This window comes from Lepidochelys kempii, chromosome 2, assembly GCF_965140285.1.
Source record: "Lepidochelys kempii isolate rLepKem1 chromosome 2, rLepKem1.hap1, whole genome shotgun sequence".
Lineage (NCBI taxonomy): Eukaryota > Metazoa > Chordata > Testudines > Cheloniidae > Lepidochelys > Lepidochelys kempii.
In genome coordinates this window covers 27399033-27420249 of record NC_136381.1, presented here as the reverse complement: position 1 = coordinate 27420249, position 21217 = coordinate 27399033, and positions in this window count along the sequence as shown.

The window sequence follows — 21217 nt, the reverse complement described above, 5'->3', positions numbered from 1 at the left end:
AGCTTTGCTAAAGTCAAGGAACAACACGTCCACTACTTTCCCTTCATCCACAGAGCCAGTTATCTCGTCATAGAAGGCAATTAGATTAGTCAGGCATGACTTGCCCTTGGTGAATCCATGCTGACTGTTCCTGATCACTTTCCTCTCCTCTAAGTGCTTCAGAATTGATTCCTTGAGGACCTGCTCCATGACTTTTCCAGGGACTGAGGTGAGGCTGACTGGCCTGTAGTTCCCAGGATCCTCCTTCTTCCCTTTTTTAAAGATGGGCACTACATTAGCCTTTTTCCAGTTGTCCGGGACGTCCCCCGATCGCCATGAGTTTCCAAAGATAATGGCCAATGGCTCTGCAATCACACCCGCCAACTCCTTTAGCACTCTCGGATGCAACGCATCCGGCCCCATGGAATTGTGCACGTCCAGCTTTTCTAAATAGTCCCGAACCACTTCTTTTTCCACAGAGGGCTGGTCACCTCCTCCCCATGCTGTGCTGCCCCGTGCAGCAGTCTGGGAGCTGACCTTGTTCGTGAAGACAGAGGCAAAAAAAGCATTGAGTACATTAGTTTTTTCCACATCCTCTGTCACTAGGTTGCCTCCCTCATTCAGTAAGGGGCCCACACAGTATCCGAGCGTGTGTTTGCTGGGGGGGCAGTGTGAGAGCCTGAGTGAGTGTCTGATTGGCTGCTGGCCTGCAGGGGGCGGGCAGTAGGGTGTCTGTTTCTTTGCGACAGGGAAGCCTGGCTGTTTAAAAATAGCCAGAGCTTCGCGAACCAGCTGAGCGGCAGAGAACCAGCTGAGCAGCGGGGACAGCAGAGCAGCTCACAGCAGGAGTTTGCCTGGGAGTTCGCCTGGAGGGAGCCCAGTGAGGCTTACGTCTTGCAAACTGCTCTGAGGAAGCTCGAAGTAGGAAGGTGATATGGAAGGGGGGGTTCAGCTGTTGTGACCTGCACTGGATGTGCCATGTTTGTCTTTCTTCCACAGGACAGAAGCGACTTTGTCTGTACAAAGTGCAAGCTGGTCTCCATATTGGAAGAGAAGATTGAAGGTCTGGAGCAACAGATAACAACCCTGCGTTGGATACGGGAAACTGAGGATTTTCTGGATGAAACTCAGGATAGGCTTCTAGGGGCACAAAGCTCTACAGATATAGAGCAGGTTGCACAGAGGAGCCAAGAGGCCAGTGAAGAAGCTTGGCAACATGTGACCTCCAGAAGAGGTAAGTGGAATGTCCGGGTTCCAGTAACACAGACACAGGTAACTAATCGCTTTCATGTTCTCTCCGCAGGTACCGCTGCGGAGAGTGGACCAGATGATATGTCTGAGGCGAGAAAGCAGAAGGAGACTCCGCTGGTTGGAAGGCATGAGATGCGATGTCCTGAGGTTGGGGGTTCCACGACCACCACTCCTAAGAGGAGAAGGCGGATGGTGGTGGTCGGGGACTCTCTCCTCCGGGGGACTGAGTCATCTATCTGACGCCCTGACCGGGAAAACCGAGAAGTCTGCTGCTTGCCAGGGGCAAAGATTCGCGATGTGACGGAGAGACTGCTGAGACTCATCAAGCCCTCAGATCGCTACCCCTTCCTGCTTCTCCACGTGGGCACCAATGATACTGCCAAGAATGACCTTGAGCGGATCACTGCGGACTATGTGGCTCTAGGAAGAAGGATAAAGGAGTTGGAGGCGCAAGTGGTGTTCTCGTCCATCCTCCCCGTGGAAGGAAAAGGCCTAGGTAGGGAGCGTCGAATCGTGGAAGTCAACGAATGGCTATGCAGGTGGTGTCGGAAAGAAGGCTTTGGTTTCTTTGACCATGGGATGGTGTTCCATGAAGGAGGAGTGCTGGGCAGAGACGGGCTCCATCTTACGAAGAGAGGGAAGAGCATCTTTGCCAGCAGGCTGGCTAACCTAGTGAGGAGGGCTTTAAACTAGGTTCACCGGGGGAAGGAGACCAAAGCCCTGAGGTAAGTGGGAAAGCGGGATACCCGGAGGAAGCACAGGCAGGAATGTCTGTGAGGGGAGGGCTCCTGCCTCATACTGGGAATGAGGGGCGATCAACAGGTTATCTCAAGTGCTTATATACAAATGCACAAAGCCTTGGAAACAAGCAGGGAGAACTGGAGGTCCTGGTGATGTCAAGGAACTATGACGTGATCGGAATAACAGAGACTTGGTGGGATAACTCACATGACTGGAGTACTGTCAGGGATGGTTATAAACTGTTCAGGAAGGACAGGCAGGGCAGAAAAGGTGGGGGAGCAGCCCTGTATGTAAGGGAGCAGTATGACTGCTCAGAGCTCCGGTATGAAACTGCAGAAAAACCTGAGTGTCTCTGGATTAAGTTTAGAAGTGTGTGCAACAAGAGTGATGTAGTGGTGGGAGTCTGCTATAGACCACCGGACCAGGGGGATGAGGTAGATGAGGCTTTCTTCCGGCAGCTCACGGAAGCTACTAGATCGCATGCCCTGATTCTCATGGGTGACTTTAATTTTCCTGATATCTGCTGGGAGAGCAATACAGCGGCGCATAGACAATCCAGGAAGTTTTTGGAAAGCATAGGGGACAATTTCCTGATGCAAGTGCTAGAGGAGCCAACTAGGGGGGGCGCTTTTCTTGACCTGCTGCTCACAAACCGGGTAGAATTAGTGGGGGAAGCAAAAGTGGATGGGAATCTGGGAGGCAGTGACCATGAGTTGGTTGAGTTCAGGATCCTGACGCAGGGAAGAAAGGTAAGCAGCAGGATACGGACCCTGGACTTCAGGAAAGCAGACTTCGACTCCCTCAGGGAACGGATGGCCAGGATCCCCTGGGGGAATAACATGAGGGGAAAGGAGTCCAGGAGAGCTGGCTGTATTTCAAGGAATCCCTGTTGAGGTTACAGGGACAAACCATCCCGATGAGTCGAAAGAATAGTAAATATGGCAGGCGACCAGCTTGGCTTAATGGTGAAATCCTAGCGGATCTTAAACATAAAAAAGAAGCTTACACGAAGTGGAAGGTTGGACATATGACCAGGGAAGAGTATAAAAATATTGCTCGGGCATGTAGGAATGTTATCAGGAGGGCCAAATCGCACCTGGAGCTGCAGCTAGCCAGAGATGTCAAGAGTAACAAGAAGGGTTTCTTCAGGTATGTTGGCAACAAGAAGAAAGCCAAGGAATGTGTGGGCCCCTTACTGAATGAGGGAGGCAACCTAGTGACAGAGCATGTGGAAAAAGCTAATGTACTCAATGCTTCTTTTGCCTCTGTTTTCACTAACAAGGTCAGCTCCCAGACTGCTGCGCTGGGCATCACAAAATGGGGAAGAGATGGCCAGCCCTCTGTGGAGATAGAGGTGGTTAGGGACTATTTAGAAAAGCTGGACGTGCACAAGTCCATGGGGCCGGACGAGTTGCATCCGAGAGTGCTGAAGGAATTGGCGGCTGTGATTGCAGAGCCATTGGCCATTATCTTTGAAAACTCGTGGCGAACCGGGGAAGTCCCGGATGACTGGAAAAAGGCTAATGTAGTGCCAATCTTTAAAAAAGGGAAGAAGGAGGATCCTGGGAACTACAGGCCAGTCAGCCTCACTTCAGTCCCTGGAAAAATCATGGAGAAGGTCCTCAAAGAATCAATCCTGAAGCACTTGCATGAGAGGAAAGTGATCAGGAACAGCCAGCATGGATTCACCAAGGGAAGGTCATGCCTGACTAATCTAATCGCCTTTTATGATGAGATTACTGGTTCTGTGGATGAAGGGAAAGCAGTGGATGTATTGTTTCTTGACTTTAGCAAAGCTTTTGACATGGTCTCCCACAGTATTCTTGTCAGCAAGTTAAGGAAGTATGGGCTGGATGAATGCACTACAAGGTGGGTAGAAAGCTGGCTAGATTGTCGGGCTCAACGGGTAGTGATCAATGGCTCCATATCTAGTTGGCAGCCGGTATCAAGTGGAGTACCCCAGGGGTCGGTCCTGGGGCCGGTTTTGTTCAATATCTTCATAAATGATCTGGAGGATGGTGTGGATTGCACTCTCAGCAAATTTGCGGATGATACTAAACTGGGAGGAGTGGTAGATACGCTGGAGGGGAGGGATAGGATACAGAAAGACCTAGACAAATTGGAGGATTGGGCCAAAAGAAATCTGATGAGGTTCAATAAGGATAAGTGCAGGGTCCTGCACTTAGGACGGAAGAACCCAATGCACAGCTACAGACTAGGAACCGAATGGCTAGGCAGCAGTTCTGCGGAAAAGGACCTAGGGGTGACAGTGCCCTTGTTGTCAAGAAGGCCAATGGCATTTTGGGATGTATAAGTAGGGGCATAGCGAGCAGATCGAGGGACGTGATCGTCCCCCTCTACTCGACATTGGTGAGGCCTCATCTGGAGTACTGTGTCCAGTTTTGGGCCCCACACTTCAAGAAGGATGTGGATAAATTGGAGAGAGTCCAGCGAAGGGCAACAAAAATGATTAGGGGACTGGAACACATGACTTATGAGGAGAGGCTGAGGGAGCTGGGATTGTTTAGCCTGCAGAAGAGAAGAATGAGGGGGGATTTGATAGCTGCTTTCAACTACCTGAAAGGGGGTTCCAAAGAGGATGGCTCTAGACTGTTCTCAATGGTAGCAGATGACAGAACGAGGAGTAATGGTCTCAAGTTGCAGTGGGGGATGTTTAGATTGGATATTAGGAAAAACTTTTTCACTAAGAGGGTGGTGAAACACTGGAATGCGTTACCTAGGGAGGTGGTAGAATCTCCTTCCTTAGAGGTTTTTAAGGTCAGGCTTGACAAAGCCCTGGCTGGGATGATTTAACTGGGAATTGGTCCTGCTTTGAGCAGGGGGTTGGACTAGATGACCTTCTGGGGTCCCTTCCAACCCTGATATTCTATGATTCTATGATTCACACTTTCCTTGACTTTCTTCTTCTTGCTAACATACCTGAAGAAACCCTTCTTGTTACTCTTAACATCTCTTGCTAGCTGCAACTCCAAATGTGATTTGGCCTTCCTGATTTCACTCCTGCATTCCTGAGCAATATTTTTATACTCATCCCTGGTCATTTGTCCAATCTTCCACTTCTTGCAAGCTTCTTTTTTGTATTTAAGATCAGCAAGGATTTCACTGTTAAGCCAAGCTGGTTGCCTGCCATATTTACTATTCTTTCTTCACATCAGGATGGTTTGTCCCTGTAACCTCAATAAAGATTCTTTAAAATACAGCCAGCTCTCCTAGACTCCTTTCCCCCTCATGTTATTCTCCCAGGGGATCTTGCCCATCAGTTCCCTGAGGGAGTCAAAGTCTGCTTTTCTGAAGTCCAGGGTCCGTATTCTGGTGCTTTCCTTTCTTCCTTGTGTCAGGATCCTGAACTCGACTATCTCATGGTCACTGCCTCCCAGGTTCCCATCCACTTTTGCTTCCCCTACTAATTCTTCCCGGTTTGTGAGCAGCAGGTCAAGAAGAGCTCTGCCCCTAGTTGGTTCCTCCAGCCCTTGCACCAGGAAATTGTCCCCTACATTTTCCAAAAACTTCCTGGATTATCTGTGCACTGCTGTATTGCTCTCCCAGCAGATATCAGGGTGATTGAAGTCTCCCATGAGAACCAGGGCGTGCGATCTAGTAACTTCTGCGAGTTGCCGGAAGAAAGCCTCATCCACCTCATCCCCCTGTTCTGGTAGTCTATTGTAGACTCCCACGACGACATCACCCTTGTTGCTCACACTTCTAAACTTAATCCAGAGACACTCAGGTTTTTCTGCATTCATACTTGAGCTCTGAGCAGTCATACTAATCTCTTACATACAGTGCAACTCCCCCACCTTTTCTGCCCTGCCTGTCCTTCCTGAACAGCTTATATCCATCCATGACAGTACTCCAGTCATGTGAGTTATCCCACCAAGTCTCTGTTATTCCAATCGCAACAAAATTCCTTGACTGTGCCAGGACTTCCAGTTCTCCCTGCTTCTTTCCCAGGCTTCGTGCATTTGTGTATAGGCACTTGAGATAACTCGCTGATCGCCGCTCTTTCTCAGTATGAGGCAGGAGCCCTCCTCTCTCACGTGCTCCTGCTCGTGCTTCCTCCTGGTATCCCACTTCCCCACTTACCTCAGGGCTTTGGTCTCCTTCCCCCGGTGAACCTAGTTTAAGGCCCTCTTCACTAGGTTAGCCAGCCTGCTTGCAAAGATGCTCTTCCCTCTCTTTGTTAGCTGGAGTCCATCTCTGCCTAGCACTCCTCCTTCTTGGAACACCATCCCAAGGTCAAAGAATCCAAAGCTTTCTCTCCGACACCACCTGCGTAGCCATTCAATGACTTCCACGATTCGATGGTCTCTACTCAGGCCTTTTCCTTCGATGAGGAGGATGGACGAGAACACCACTTGAGCCTCAAACTCCTTTATCCTTCTTCCCAGAGCCACGTAGTCTGCAGTGATCCGCTTAAGGTGATTCTTGGCAGTATCATTGGTGCCCACGTGGAGAAGCAGGAATGGGTAGCGATCCGAGGGCTTGATGAGTCTCGGCAGTCTCTCCGTCACATCGCGAATCTTAGCTCCTGGCAAGCAGCAGACTTCTCGGTTTTTCTGGTCAGGGCGGCAGATAGATGACTCCGTCCCCCTGAGTGGACAGTCCCTGACCACCACCACCCGCCTCCTTCTCTTGGGAGCGGTGGTCGTGGAACCCCCAACCCTAGGATAGTGCATCTCATGCCTTCCAATCGGCGGAGTCTCCTTCTGCTCCCTTCCCTCAAACGTATCATCTGGTCCACTCTCCACATTAGTACCTGTGGAGAGAACATGAAAACGGTTACTTGGTATCTGCATTGCTGGTACATGGACGTTCCCCTTTTTTCTTCTGGAGTTCACATGATGCCAAATTTCTTCACCATCCTCCTGTCCCCGATGTGCAGCCTGCTCTGAATATTCAGAACCTTGTGCCCATAGAAGCATATCCTGATGTCTGTCCAGGAAATCTTCAGTTTCTCTTATGTAACGCAGGGTCGATACCTGTTGCTCCAGACCTTGTACCTTCTCTTCCAATATGGAGACCAGCTTGCACTTTGTACAGACAAAGTCACTACTGTCCTGTGAAAGAAAGACAAACATAGCATATCCAGTGCAGGTCACAACAGCTGAACACCCCCCATCCATATTACCTTCCTTCTATGAGCTTCCTCAGGAGTTGTAGTAATTACTCAGAGAATCCGGCAAGATGTAAGCCTCAGTGGGCTCTCCCCAGGCAAACTCCCAGGCAAACTCCTTCTGTTCTCTGCTCAGCTGGTTCGCAGCTGACTGGCTTTTTATACAGTCAGGCCCACTTAAGGCTCACCTGGAACAAAGCACTCTCAGTTCCCGCCCTTTTCAAACCACCAGTCAAGCACATGGTCAAACTGTCCTCACAACAAACACTCAGATACAAACAAACACTCAGATACTCACCAACACAGTCTCCTGAAATCTTCTGAGTTTCAGTCCAGTGTTCTATCCTCTAGAGTCCTAGACCATCATTCCTACTTTTAATTATCAATAGAGAAGATTTGTTTATGATGGAATTGTAGTAACACTACAAATTTTATGTGGTAGGATGATGATTGAATTAAATGAACATCCTCCAAGCATTGTGAAAAAGTAAATTTGGTTAGAAGTTATTTTGACTGCCAGATTTAGACCAACATACTGAAAGAAAAATTAATTCATGTGTCGTCTGTTGCACTCACTGAAACATCCAACAAACTGCTCCTTGGACCTGATCCACAGTCCACTGAAGTCAATGCAAAGGCTCCTGCTGACTTCAATGGCCTTTGGGTATGGCTCCAAGTCATACATGCTTGTGGGTTATTGAACCTTGCCAAAAACTACATAGAGATTTTGCAGTAAAGAATAAGCAAGTGTACATATATGTACGTGTCATGACCCCACTTTTCCTACAACATGATCTCAGATACTTGCTGACACCACCAAGCTTCTCACTTGGAAATTTTACCTTGGGGAACCCCTCTCTCTGCTTCCTCATTACCAGAACCCTGTCCCAGGTATGGTACGTGTTCTCTGAAGGCCACTACAGAAATTCCCTTTAACAATAACTCCACTCCAGACTGAATTAACAAACTTGTAATTTATTATTTACAATAAAAATCTATGAAGAAACTCTAGTACTGATCATCTATCTATTGCCCACAGTCCTTTTCAAGCCCCAGAAAGTCTTAATTCATATCCCAGTTCAGGCTTCCTTTTCATAAGCCATGGAATCAAATGTTCTCTCAATCTTATCTCACTGCAACCCATCTTCAGTAAGCAAGGAGAAAACCACCTCCACCTGGCAAGTCTCCACACTCATTCTCCACCTATTGCTGAATTTGGGGGAACATGCTGGGGTTGCTCCCAGCAACTCAGTGAGCTCTCACTTGGTCCTTAGGTTTCAAACTACTGTCTCATTTCTGCCCACATATTCTACCTCTCACATACCTCATACCTAAAATAATATAAATGTGACACTTTTAAATAAATAGGAATCCTAACATTCTCCACAGTAAATAGGTAATAAGTGGTACATATGACAAACACTTCTGCTGCTCAGAGATGTACAAAAGAGGTGGGTTGATACGATAGCCTTAATATTTTTGTACATTTGCTTTATATTACTGTAAGGCGCCTAGAGCCTGGGATTGGCACAATAATTAAATTTAAATAAACACATTTAAAAGCTTGATGGTGTTCCAACACATCTTCCAATTTATACATTTCAGTTCTTGGTACTGCAGTACAACTAGAGATCTCTTTGCTTAAGAGAGAGTGTTTACATAAGTAGGAATAGCGACAATAAGAAAAGATTAACATCTCAGCATTCCAAATTGCTATAGTTGCCTTTTCATATTAGAAGGAAACAATTTAACAAAGTACCAGAGTTACTGTCTTCTTCTTAACTGCCTGCTTCTTAACTCCGAGCCATGGACTACATTACAAACATGTTGGTATAATTACATTGCTCAGGGGTGTGGAAAATCACCCCCTCTCATCCCCCCCTTCCCTGAGTGATATAGTTATACCAACCCAAGTCCCAGTGTAGACAGGGCTATGTCAACAGGAGGGCTTCTCCCATTAACATAACTCTCAGAGAGGTGGGATATCTACACCAATGGAAGAAGCTCTCCCATCAGTGAAGGAGCATCTTCACTAAGCGTTACAGCAGCGCAGCTGTGCCACGGCAGTGTTGTAAGTGTAGGCAAGCCCTTAAACACCTAAGCAGTTATGTATGAAATTTTTCCTTTCCATTTATTACTACTGTGTTTCAGGAGTATCTTATTTGCTCATCTATCATTGTTCTATCAGCTGTGGATCTCTCACATGTTTTGTTTCTGGCCAGCTTAGATTTAGGGGACAAGCTAGTGTCTATTTCATTTTCAGTGGGTGCTGGATCAGTTCTACAAAACGCACTCCTTTCATGAACCCTATATACAGCTTAGTCTTCCTTTAAAAACAAAACAAACAAACAAACAGAACTGTTGATAAACAAAGAAAAGAGAAACCTTCCTTAACATTGTTTACCCAGCACCCAGAAACCTGCTTGTGACTCAGAGGCTCATTGGTGTTGCACCTCTCTCTGCCAGCAACTCTTGTCAGGCCTGACATACTCATTACACCTAATACACGGTTGTCATAATGAATGCCCAAAAGATGGCATGTAATATATCATTGGAAAACAAATAACACACTGATTATTAATACTACTTCATAGAAATCACAGAAACGTGGGACTAGAAGGGATCTTGACGGGTCATCTCATTCATTCCTCTGCATTGAGGCAGGAGTCTGCACTATCTAGATCAGTGGTTCCCAAACTTGTTCCGCTGCTTGTGCAGGGAAAGCCCCTGCCAGGCCGGGCTGGTTTGTTTACCTGCTGCGTCCGCAGGTTTGGCCGATCGCGGCTCCCAGTGGCCGCGGTTCGCTGCTCCAGGCCAATGGGAGCTGCTGGAAGCGGCAGCCAGTATGTCCCTCATCCCTCGAACCTGTGGATGCGGCAGGTAAACAAACTGTCCTGACCCGGCAGGGGCTCTTCCTGCACAAGCGGAGGAACAAGTTTGGGAACCACTGATCTAGATCATCCTTGACAGGTGTTTGTCTAACCTGTTCTTAAAAATCTCCAATGATGGATCTTCCACAACCTCCCTAAGTAATTTGTTCCATTGCTTAAGTACCCTGACTGTTAGAAAAATTTTCCTAATGTCTAACCTAAGTCTCCCTTACTGCAATTTAAGCCCATTGTTTCTTGTCCTGTTCTGTTCTCTGTGGTTATGGAGAACAATTTATCATCCTCCTCTTTATAACAACATTTCACATACTTGAAGACTGTTATTATGTCCCTCCTCAGTCTTCTTTTCTCCAGACTCAACAAACCCAGATTTTTCAGTCTTTCCTCATGTTTTCAAGACCTTTAATCATTTTTGTTGCTCTCCTCTGTACTCTCTCCAATTTGTCAACATCTTTCTCAAAGAGTGGTGCCCAAAACTGGAAACACTACTCCAGTTGAGGCCTTATCAGTGCTAAGTAGAGTGGAAGAATTACTTCTTGTGTCTTGCTTACAACACTGTTACTTATCACCTTATTATTTTCTAGGTGCTTACAACATGTTTGATTATTTGCTCCCTTATCTTTCTGGGTATTCAAGTTAAGCTGACTGGTCTATAATTCCTTGGGTTGCTTTTATTCCCCTTTTTATAAATAGATAATATATTTGTCTTTTCCAGTCCTCTGGGATCTCTCCTATCCTCCACGAGTTCTGGAAGATATTTGTTAATGGCTCAGACATTTCTTCAGCTAGTTCCTTAAGTATTCTAGGATGTATTTCATGGGGCCCTGCTGACTTGAAGACATTTAACTTGTCTAAGTAATTCTTAACTTCTTCTTCCCCTATTTTAGCCTCAGGTTATACCCCATTTACACTCATCTTCCACTATGTTAATAGTCTGATTACTGCTAACCTTTTTTGCTGAAAACTGAAACAAAAAAAGCATTTAACAACATAGGCATTGCTGCGTTTTTTTTGTTATTGTCATTTAGGAATAGTCCTACCCTGTCTTTGGTCTTTTTCCTGCTTCTAATACATTTGTAAAGTGTTTTCTTGTTATCCATTATGTCCCTAGCTAGTTTAATCTTATTTGTGCCCCGGCCTTTCTAATTTTGTCCCTGTTTTACATGATGTATGTATGGTGTGTGCATAAAGAGTTATACATATGTGCTAGAATTATGTTATGAAAATATGTTTGGCAAGCAATGCATAAGCACAGTCTGCCTTTGACAAAGGAATGAGTGTTTTCTTGTCTGACCAGCCTGGTTGTCAGGCAGAGACAATGAATGTATATTAACATAGCAGGTAAACAAAGCCATCAAACTAGTGAGTTATCTATGAAGACATCATGTCTGAACCTCAAATGATAAGCAAATGAATCAACTTATAAAAGTGTATCGGGTGTGGTCTTTTATGAAAACCTGTGACTCACTGGTGATTAATAGCATTGTGAAATGTACGCATTAACACTATATGAAGAATTATGGATTCTCAGTGATATTATGCTTTAAAGTCTCTGATCAAACACAGGGAGAAACAGGTTCTCTCTCCGACAGGAGGGAAGGCAGCTATTTACCTGTCTCCAGTATAAATTAAGCAGCATGGAATCAAAACAACGGAAGCCCTTTTTACCTATGAATCAGCAGGGGGCAAGACTGCACTCCCAGGAAACCTCCCTGCCTCTTGAACTTTGAAAAGACAGCCCGGTGTCTATACCCCAGCAGGAGACAAAGCTTTGCCTGGGCTTACTTTTCAAAGAATTTCAAATGTTTACTGCGCTTGATGGATTCAAAGGGCCAGAGCTCCTGAAATTGCAGAACACTGGAACCTTCAGCTAAGGGGTTGAACGCTCTGAAAATTCAGTTTACGTGAGAAACCTGCTTTACGCAAGGACTGTAACTTGCTAAAATTAAGTTTTAGTCTTAGAAGTGTATTTTACTTTTGTTTGCTTGTGACTCTATCTTTATTCCTTCTCCTTGATATCACTTAATCCTGTGACTTCTTGTTTAATAAATTTGTTTCACTGTTCCTATAAAGCAATTTAGAGATGTGTTTGATGGGAAGGGTGTGTTTACTCCAGATAATAAGCTCTTTAGAAGAGCAGCAAACTCAGTAGCTTCTGTGAGTGTTCAGTGTGAGGGCTGGACACCTCAGGGAAAATTTCAGACTGTGACAGGATTGGGGTCACTCTGCAAAAAGAAACTGGGCAGTGGAAGCCAGGGTTTGACCTGCATGCTTGTATGTGGGCTGTTGGTATCAGGGCTGTGAGCCACAGCACCACAGCATTTAAGACACCCAGAGCTGCAGGGCAGGTAGCAACACAACCCCTTACTGGTCTGCATTGAACCCCAGAACATCACAGTGCTAGATGCTTTAGACAGCACAGTGAAATCCAAGCTCCACTGAAGTCAACTGTAAAGCTGCCATTGAATTTAATGAGGTCAATATTTGGTCCCTGTTCCAAAGAGCTTACAAACTAATTTTAGAAAGGCATAGAGAGTGAGAGGAATAAATGCTTAGGGAGACTACCATAATAAGATTATGCTATTACTCATGTTTGACATGTATGGAGGGGAATAATTCAGGCTGCTCCTGTCAGCCCATAACCCCAAGAAAGGCTGGAGGTAGTCTTGGAATTTAACTACCTGTACAGCCAGTTTCCTGCTGCTTGTACTCCTATGCTATCCAGCTGCCTACCCTCCTAATTACTGGTGGCCACAATTGCAGAAGAGCATAGGAGGAGCAACTATGGAATTAGTGAGGGGACCTGGATAACATCTGGAAGGAACATTACTGGGAAGCAAAAAGCTGAGGGGAAAAAATCCTTCTTATTCCCCAAGTGGTTGCATTTATGTTCAGGAAGGATGCAAATGAGCAGAGGGTGGTGATTGGCAAACAGGGGGCACTTCACGCATAGAGGAAACATGGAAAAAGACATAGAGCTAGGCAGGGGAGGCTCTACCAATTTTGCCTCCCCAAGCGGTCGCCACCAAATTTCTGCTACTGCCGAATTGCCACCGCCTCCAGAAGAGCGGCGGGGCTGCCGCAGAATTGCGGCTGCGGGACACGGACTGCCACCCCATTCTCATTGCCGCCCCAAGCACCTGCTTGGAAAGCTGGTGCCTGGAGCCAGCCCTGGAGATAGGAGAGGATAAAAGAAGGGAAGGGGGCATTGAAGCTATTGTCAATGGCATGTATACTAAAGACTCAAGCAAGGTCGTTTTCTTAATGCAGTTATCCATTCCCTTTTCTTACATTTCCACTTTGTTATATTTTTACTTGGACTCCACCCCTGCAAATCCAGCCAAGTGATCCTATAACAGTCAGGTGAGTAAAGACCACTCCATGAGTAAGGGTTTGCAGGATCAGTCCCTATCTTATATCTATTAAGCACAGTGCACACTTGTGGCACCTTATAAATAATAATAAGTGCATAGGCAGAAGAGACAGATTTCTGGACTGATGCACTACTGTGCAGATTTATTGGTATCCTTCACTTCTGTTTTCTATTATTTGGGCAGCAAAAGGCAAACTTGTTAATATCATAGATTTGAACATTCTGTATATTGAACACTTATCAATCTTAGATACTTATATAGCTCCCACTATCATAATGCTCAACTGCCTCACAACATCCCTGTGATGTAAGGAAATCCCATTGTACCTGTGTTACTATGTGATGAAAGAATTTTGCCTCAGTTGCCCAGAATACTTTATTAAGCTTGGAATGGGGAGAAATCTGCAGAAAAACCTTGGAAGGGGTTTAAATTTGCTGAAATTATAAAAATTGTTTATATAAACCAAAGGAGTGGCGATGGTGTCAGGACCCTTTAACATACTTAGAACAGTAATTAGTTTCAAGAATAAGGCTTTAATTAAATAAAAATTAGTAATAGTTTAAATTAGAAAATATGGTAATGGCAGCCATAGAATTATGCAGTGTAGTAGAAAATCCCATAGGAATACATGGAAGCTCATAGAAATGAACAGTGATGATGGAATCTAGACAAGGGATTACATCAGTTCCTGTGGGGAATGACTCAGCAAAATCCTATAGAAATACATTGTAGCCCATAGAAACCAATGGGATCTCCAGACAGGAAATGTCTAGAGTTCATCTAAAGGCCATCTGAAAAAACCCATAGGAATGTATTAAGCCCACAGAAGTCTATCAGACAGGGGAGGAGCTTTATATACATCTGACTAATTAAACCATAAAAAAAATCACGATTAATCGTGCAATTAATTGCACTGTTAAACAATAATAGAATACCATTTATTTAAATATTTTTGGATGTTTTCTACATTTTCAAATATATTGACTTCAATTACAACACAGAATACACAGTATACAGCGCTCACTTTATATTCATTTTTGATTACAAGTATTTGCACTGTAAAATAACAAAAGAAATCGTATTTTTCAATTCACCTAATACAAGTACTGTTGTGCAATCTCTTTATCATGAAAGTTGAACTTAAAAATGTAGAATTATGTACAGAAAATAACTGCATTCAAAAATAAAACAATGTAAAATGTTAGAGCCTGCAAGTCCACTCAGTCCTACTTCTTGTTCAGGCAGTCACTCAGACAAACAAGATTGTTTACATGTCCAGAAGATAATTCTGTCCACTTCTTATTTACAATGTCATCTGAAAGTGAGAACAGGCATTCTCATGACACTGTTGTAGCCGGCGTGGCAAGGTATTTACATGCCAGATGTGCTAAAGATAAGTATGTCCCTTACAACATCAGGGTTAGAAGGGACCTCAGGAGGTCATCTAGTCCAATGCCCTGCTCAAATCAGGACCAATCCCCAATTTTTGCCCAAGATCCCTAAATGGCCCCCTCAAGGATGGAGCTCACAACCCTGGGTTTAGCAGGCCAATGCTCAACCACTGAGCTCTCCTTCAGCCCCCTTCCTGTAGCCCCCATTGACCTGGATTGGTGAACCACAGCCAGTGGGAGCTACAATCAGCTGAACCTGCAGACGCTGCAGGTAAACAAACCAGCCCGGCCCACTAGCAGATTTCCCTGACAGGCCGATCCCTGCTTTATAATTTTTACCGTGCAAATATTTGTAATCAAAAATAATGTACGCTTTGATTTCAATTACAACACAGAATATAGTATATATGAAAATATGGAAAAACATCCAAAATATTTAATACATTTTAATTGGTATTCTATTGTTTAACAGCACGATTAAAACTGCGATTAATCGTGATACATTTTTTTAATTGCAATTAATTTTTTTTAGTTTATTGCAAGAGTTAATTGTGATTAATTGACAACCCTGCTAATTAGCATACACTAATTAATCATTAACATATGCTAATCTCTGGAAGCTGATTGGCTGAGTTGGAATGTCACATGTCCGTACACATGACATAAAATAGAATATGCAAATCCCTAAAACTGTCTGAATTATGATCATAAATGAATAGCTAATGAGCTAAAACTGTGTATAAAGGCAGTAATCAGCAGGCTAAAGTTTTATAGGAATAGGGACCAGCAAGAGAGTGGAATGCTGCCAAACACCTATGAGAAGATACCTGCGCAAGAGATGCCACCCGAAAAGCGGAAGAACTGCTTGGAAGCCAGCCACTGCAACAGCAGCAGCAACAGCAGCCTTAGCCACGGTTGCTCCTGGCACCCTGCCAGCAGGAGGCCTTCACAGCAGCCCAGCGGCTACGGTGAACAGGCTTCCATCTCTCCTGCCTGAGGGGACACTACCTCAGGAGAAGGCAGCAGTGAGCAACCCGGCAGGCAGCAGCACACAGACCGTCACCACACCATGCTCTCTAAACACAGATCACGAGCTGTGACAGATCAGAAGGACCTTAGACAATCTCAGAGGGAATTGAAGAAGCTTTTGTAAATTTAATCTTCCCTTTTTACCCTTTTACTCCTAGAGTACATGTCTGTAAATAAAGCTGGATGTCTGTGGTTCGAGTGAGATCTCCCGACCCGTCGGATAACTGCCAGATCAGTACTTATTGGATGTTTAGTGTTAAGTATTAAATGTTAATTAATATATTGTTCTATGTATTAAAATTGATACATTGTTATAAAGTATAGAGTGTTAAGTGAATAACTGTATGGTTATATTGTTGTATGTGGTAGAGTTAATTAAAATTGTAATTGTAATACTGTGTCTTTGTTTCTTGCGCCGCTTCCTTTACATTATATCTGTAACCTTTACTGTTTATTTGATTCTTGCCTCTAGCTCTCTTTTTTTATTGTAAACCTTCACTTCTAAATAAATTCTGTTTTTGTTTTCAAAGAATTTACTGCTTGCTGCCTATTCTTGATCAGACGCCTGTATCTGTGTTCTTCAAGGGGAAAGTTAGTTAGTCTTGGTCAGCGGTTTTCTCTGGAAAATCCATACGGTGGGCCACAGCCTTTAATATGGGAATAAAGGGTTTTAATTAAAAGCAGTGGTTTTAAGTAATATCATTGACTTTGTAGAATTGGGTTTAAATCCTCCGGTAACAACTGATGAGGAACAGGGAGGCTAACAGACTTGCACAAGGTGCATAGAAAGTCTGTAACAGAGCAAGGAATCAAACCCAGGTCTCCTAAGTCCTGATTTGATAACCTAAACGTTGAACCACCCTTCCTTTTTATTAAAGCATGAAAGCTCTTTGCATGATGTCCCCCGCTACCAAAACAAAACAAGAAAAACTCCTTGATATAATTGACAACGTAAATACTCGGGTTTTGACAAGTTGTTCCTTGATTTTCTTATCCCATTCTTCCTTTCACTGTACACAACAGAATTATATAAAAAACCCCAAGCATGTAGAGAACGGTTGGTTTAGATTTTCTTTTCCCACCAACTTTGATGTTCATTTCCAGTTCTCCAGTGTTGCTGCAACCAGGGCTTGAAGTATTTCCCCCACTACTTGTGCCCTGTCAAACAGTCTCTTAATATTAAAACAAATCAAAATCAGAAGGATCTAATATCCTGGGTTTGATTCTGTTAATAAATAATGAAAGATTAAATTGGAGCTCAACCATTTCTTAAAGCTGCCATCACAGCTGCACTGAGGCTTCAGAGATGACTTGAAAATGAAAGGCTCCAAAAGGGAAAAAATTAAAATTAAAAAATCAAAAATTAGAACAAAGCACAACAGTTAATATTACTAACCCTCAACTTCCACTGAACTTACAGGGAACTTAAGCATCACTCAGTTTCTCACAGGGATCAGGCTCTTGTTGAATGAGAACATGTGACTATGTTACAGTAATATGTGCAAATGCCATCATCTGTGTGTGCTCTTAAGCCCCAAAGGGAGGGGTGTCAAAGATGTTTGGACATGAGAAGTTGCAACTACATAAAAATGCAGCTTCAGGCCCAGCAGCTGGGAGAAAATGCAAGCAAACTGACAACAGTAACTATTTTTTTTTCCCCGGGGCCACTGCTTTCTGTGAAAATATTCATTAAAATTCAAAAAGGCATTTTCTGTTGAAAAAACATTTCATTGGAAAAAAATTACCAGCTCTACTCAGTCAAGACATTAGCAGATGGAATCTATGGTTCAAGCATGGATTTGACTAGGAGACACATTTTCTGTGCCACAAAATTGGGCACCTATATGCATAAGATAGGTGAATACATATGCCAGGCCAACTTCTGACAGGCTCTTCCTGGCAGGTATAACTCCCTGGATCCTCAGTTATGCCTTCTTCTGAAAATGGTCACTGGGCACAAACATAATTTGCCCCTAGTGTTGTGTTTGGAAGTGCTTGGTTTAGAAACATAAACTTTTGAAAATATCTCCCATCATCACATCCACAATGAAACTGGAAACTCCTCTCAACTGAAAAACCAGAGGAAAGATTAGTTTTCACTTAAGAATTATTAAAATGAAGAACTAGCACAGAGTCCCCTGATTCCATCCCTCATCCCCTCCTCTCTCTCTGGGCCACTTGTTTGGCTCATCAGACACTTCCCAACAAATTTGCTAGACTGCCAAGATTCATAGATCCCAAGGCCAGAAGGGATTATTGTGATAATCTAGTTTTTTATCTATATAGATATATAGATTTTCTCTATAACACAGAGCATAGAACTTCCCCAAAATAATTCCTAGGGTCTATCTTTTATAAAACACTGTCTTGATTTAAAAATTGCCCATGATGGAGCACTGACCATGACCCTTGGTAAGTTGTTCCACTGGTTAATTACCTTCACTGTCAAAAATTCACACCTTATTTCCAGTCTGAATTTATCTAGCTTTAACTTCCAACTATTAGATCATGTTATACCTTTTTCTGCTAGATAGAAGAGCCCACTATTAAAGATTTGGTCCCCATGTAGATTCTTACAGACTATAATCAAGTCATCTCTTAACTTGCTCTTTGTTATGTCAAATAGACTGAGCTCCTTGAATCTATCACTATAAAGGAGGTTTTTAATCCTTTAATCATTTCTGTAGCTCTTCTCCAAAACTTCTCCAATTGATCAACATCCTTCTTGAACTGTGGACACCAGCAATGGTCACATCAGTGCCAAATACAGAGGTAAAATAACCTTTCTAATGCTAATAAACACTTCTGTTTATGCATCCAAGGATATTAGCCCTTTTGACCACATGGGGGGAAGGCATAGCTCAGTGGTTTGATCACTGGCCTGCTAAACTCAGGCTTGTGAGTTCAATCCTTGAGGGGGCCATTTAGGGAGCTGGGGCAAAAATTGGGGATTGGTCCTGCTTTGAGCCAGGGGATTAGACTAGATAACCTCCTGAGGTCCCTTCCAACTCTGATATTCTATGATTGATCACATTGGAAGCTCAGCTGATAATCCACCACAATTCTCAGTGGTTTTTCAGAGTCACTGCTTCCCAACATGGAATCCCCATCTTGTAAGTATGATCTACACTCTTTGCTCCCAGAGGTATACATTCTGGCCATATTAAAACACATATTGTTTGCTTGAACCCCGTTTACCAGACAATCCAGATGGCTCTTTAATGGTGACCAGTCCTCTTCATTATCTATCACTCCCCCAATTTATGTGTCATCTGTAAACTTTATCAGTGATGATTTTATGTTTTCTTCCAGGTTGTTAATAAAACCGTTAAATAGTGTAAGGCCAAGAACCTATCTATGCAGGCCCCCACTAAAAACACACTCATTTGATGAAAAAAGAAAAGGAGGACTTGTGGCAACTTAAAGACTAACAAATTTATTTGAGCATAAGCTTTCGTGAGCTACAGCTCTCCTCATTGGATGCATTGAGCTGTAGCTCACGAAAGCTTATGCTCAAATAAATTTGTTAGTCTCTAAGGTGCCACAAGTCCGCCTTTTCTTTTTGCGGATACAGACTAACACGGCTGCTACTCTGAAACCACTCATTTGATGATGATTCTCCATTTACACTACATTTTGAGACCTATCTGTTAGTCAGCTTTTAATCCATTTAACATGTGCCAGGTTAATTTTTTATATATATATATATAGTATTCTTTAAATCAAAATGTCATGAGGTATCAAGTCAAATTCCTTACAGAAGTCTAAGTTTATTACATAAACACTATTACCTTTATCAACCACACTGGTAATCTCATCGAAAAAAGATATCGAGTTAGATAGGGTCTATTCTCTATAAACCCCTGTTGATTGGCATTGATTATATTACCATCCTTTAATTCAAGAATCAATGTGTAAAAATCCCTTCAACGCAAAATGCATGTGGTTGCTACTACTCTTACATTTTGCATTTCAGGTCACTTAGACACCCCTTTTCTCCCTGAAATGTAATCAAACTATCCCTGCCAAATAAGCACCCAATCCTGCAGTACTTAGATACTTCAATTGATGTCAATGGGAGTTTTTTGCATGACAAAGCCTACAGGATCTGACCCGATATGCACAATATTGCCAGTTTGTGTAACTGCCACTATGCACTTCTCTTAGCTCATTGAAATGGGCAAAGATTATTCATCTCAGGCAGACTGGGAACCCTGCTATATATTTAAATAAGTGCTTCAGACACCAGAATGTCCCCAGGTGCAGTATATTACAAGGTACCATCTGCATTATTAATAGCACAGAACTTTCTTCCCAGAAAGCTGTGGAAAATCTTACATGGATTAGCTTTTTGAGAATGAGAAATTAAATATTTACTAGAAAACAAGTTCTTCTACTCTGGTGATATACTTCCTGACAGGACACTTGGCTCTTTTATCATAAAGAGCAGAGCCTCCTTTAGGATATAGGCAGCCACTTATTACGAAGAGGTGATGAAGTGGCTGAGATGGTCCTGAGGCAGAGCCTGGCTTTGGTATTGTGTTCTTTCTAATCCTGCAGCATGTTCCCTTGTAAGTGAAGTGGTAATTTCTTAAAGGCCAATTTAAACTCCACAACACATGCTCTGACATCTCCATACATAAATATTGTGTACAGAGCTATTTTTATTTCTTGCAGTTTGACTGCCCAGATAACTAACATTAAAAAACAAAACAAAATAAAACACAGCTTTATATTAGGAGAAAAACTCTATTTTATGCAACACTGCCTGCCTTTAACTATTTATGGCTTGGTGCTGAGAGGTATTGAACACCCTTACTGCTGTTGAGGTCAATGGTAAGGTGCTCAGGCTGTTCATTACTGAGTTTATCTTTTAAAGATAGATAGAATTGTAGACAGCACAAATCATTTTCTTACAGAAACAAATCTTGCAGCTGTTAGTCAAGCAAAACATCTAATGGCTTCGGCAAGAAAATTGACAGAGGAAAGACTGCTAGATTTGGCCTATTAACAGGAAGGGATTGATCCAAAGTCTATTGAAGTCAGTGTCTTTGCTGGGCTTTGTATCCAGCCCTAAAAGAGAAAATAGTTGAAACTCTATGCAAGATTAAGAAATCCAACATAGATAAGACAGTATCTAGCTACCTACCTGCCCCTGTGGAAAAGTCCTATAGAACTATTTTCTAGACCTTTTTAAAGCAAACCTATAGAGTTCTAGACTAGAGCAATAACGTTCCACTAAATTCTATAGAATTGTTTAAAATTTCTATTGCAAGGAGATCATTTTCTATTGAATTATATAGATTTTAAGAAAAATCTTAACAACATTTTTTAAATTGTCTATAGAAAATAAGTGACCAAAATTATGAGTTTAATTATTGGTTCACTGCTTTAATTGCTACTAAATTCTATGTTATTGTTCCATAAAGG